Source organism: Egretta garzetta, unplaced genomic scaffold, assembly GCF_000687185.1.
Source record: "Egretta garzetta isolate BGI_Z169 unplaced genomic scaffold, ASM68718v1 scaffold148, whole genome shotgun sequence".
Taxonomy (NCBI): Eukaryota; Metazoa; Chordata; class Aves; order Pelecaniformes; family Ardeidae; genus Egretta; species Egretta garzetta.
Genome location: NW_009260669.1, coordinates 676,730 through 679,179, shown reverse-complemented (window position 1 = coordinate 679,179; position 2,450 = coordinate 676,730). Strand labels below are relative to the sequence as shown.

General features: G+C 40.4%; 1 protein-coding gene across 2 annotated transcripts in view; it reads right to left on the bottom strand.

Annotated features, from left to right (window-relative positions):
- Nucleotides 1-1,615: 1,615 nt before the first annotated feature.
- CD36 (CD36 molecule) overlaps nt 1,616-2,450 on the bottom strand; it is a 30,239-nt gene continuing 29,404 nt past the window's right edge. For both annotated transcript variants that reach the window (XM_035901082.1, XM_009645654.2), the window contains exon 14: nt 1,616-2,354. The gene's annotated coding sequence lies outside the window, so the exon portion shown is untranslated. The remainder of the gene's footprint in view (nt 2,355-2,450) is intronic.

Here is a 2,450-nt window from a genome sequence, read left to right as displayed (position 1 = left end):
CAAATGTTTATCCTGCACTGTTTGAACAAATGTAAATACTTAATATTAGCCTTGATAACATGAATTAACAATAACTGTAACCAATGCTTTGGATACAATAACTAGTAATCACAGTTCAAGTGCAGTCTAGGTGCTGAACATAGTTTAAAAGTCCAAACCTCCATTGAGATCAATGAGATTATACATATGAACAAACGTATTTGTGCGCATGCAAAATTGGGCCCTGAGACATTTAAAATCATGGCCTGACTTGCTGGATCACTGCTGCTGGAGCACCACATAGCACTAAACTAATAGAGCAAACGCTAACTTGCTGACAATGGACTTGAAGCCAAAGAAAATGAAGCTGAAATGCTGGTGTATCAGAAACGACAGGAGCATCGCTGTTGTTCCTTAGGTGAAAAGATCTCACTTTTAGATTCTGGCACAAAAGACTATTTTTATTATAAAAACTTGGTGTCAAATCTTGAACCACAGCAGACCCCTGTGTGTTTCAGAGGAGAAGGCGACTTAATGACTTCAGTAGTCCTCATACTTTTTTGACCAGGCTATAAGACTCTAGTGATGCCTTCAACCGTGTCAAACTGTCCCCAGACTAATATGAGAACAGAGCATCACATATGACACCAGCAATAATGCAGAGATGAGAGAAAGGTCTTATTTTTTGTTGACTAGCAAGCACAGTCACTCAAGCTTCTCTAGAGTGCCACACCTCCTTCACATCTCCTGCCCTGCTACTTTGCATCTCCAGCTCACAGCTGGAAAAAGAGAGTGTAGCCACATACACCACATAGACCTTGCCTTCAAGAATAATCCCTTGGGATCTCTGTAGCTCTTTCTATAGCTACACAACTTTGTCCACAAGGAACATGGGTTTAAAACAGCAGCATTTTATTCTGTTCTGGTTTTTGCTTTATTTCCAAAGGGTGAAAATACCTTACTAAAGGTAACTGGTGAGAGATGTTGTCCTTTACTAGCAAGATAAACCTTTCTGGTTTAAAGTCTGTTGTAGCGCTATTTCCAAACACCAGGCTATGAGAGGCTGTCTATTTTTTACCTTCCTTTTTCTTTGCAGCTCTTATTTAAGGGGCCAAAAGATCCAAGAAGAAATCTTGGAAAATGCTGAGCTTACCCTCTCGTTCTGAATTCAGTGAGTCCATGGGAAAAGAAGAGGCCCCACAAGAATCAATATATTCCCCCTTGACTCTCATTTCTAAGATATAGCATTCAGATTAAATGAAAAAGGAAACCATTTATGCAGATGGCAGTGTTTGCTACCTGTCTACAGGCTGATGCAACTCATTAAATGAACGGTTGCATAAATTTCCTTGTGGCAGATGGTTTATCAGTAAAGAATTGGGGCTACCTGTTTTCATTTATGTTCTGTAGCAAGGAAGTAGAACCCTCTGATGTTTGACCAAAATCACTCTCTCAGTCCTTTCTGTGTCTGAAGCATTCTGGAATATTTTCTCTTGACCCTAAAGGTGACATGAGATCATTCCCTAAGGGAGGCCTTGGGCAAAGTGGGGTTAGGGCAGAGCAGAGGCTGGTGTTCAAGCAACAGCCAGAAAGAAAAGCACACAGGAGGCAACAGTAAGAGCAGTGGGGCAGGCTGGGAGTTAAGGAGTAGCTCAGATCATAAACAGCTGTGGAGCCAAATGTCGACGAGCTCCATCAACATATGGATGACTGTGGTGTGTCTATGAGCCACCTCCATATAAAATGTATAAACCACATATTTTAGTAAGTCTTTTATTAACTTCACGTATTACAGTTAGTAATTTCCATAATAAACTCCACATTCAACGCAATTCACATCCCTGAAGAGAGGGCGGAGAACAGTTCTATTGCAGCAGCTTCCATTCCTTGAAGGAACAGAAAGAAACATTGCAACAAGAGCATCTAGAGCACAGCATGAGCTCAAACGCGTTGTCATTCCCAGCTTGTGCTCAGAGACAGAACATCAGCAAATGGCTCTCATTTGTCTTGCAAATCCCAGAAGAAAAAAAGTAGCAAATTGCATAAATGGCAGAAGGTGGACTAAAATCCAACAGTATCTCAACTTCAGTCTGCTTGAATGTCATTTAAAATCTGTAGCAAGGTTCAAATAATGGAAGTCATTTGAAAGCATAGTTTCCATGGTGGCCTCTTTAGTGATGTCAGAAGTGTGGACCTTTGGAAACATCAGCTTATTTGGGTTAGTGAGTTGGTCTTCTCAAAATGGAAAATTGTGCTGAATTCCAAAACAAGTGGACTGACTGTGCCTTGAATCCTACCTTTTGTCTCTGAATTTTAGCATGCTGCTTGTCTGAAATTTCAATTAAACATTGCCTACCTCTGAAGTCTTTCGTTACCTGTAGTGAAATAAAATCAGAATTCAGCATGTGATGAGGTAAGTCTTCTTCTTAAGAATGTCTCTTTACTACAGCATACTTTTCACCATAACATTC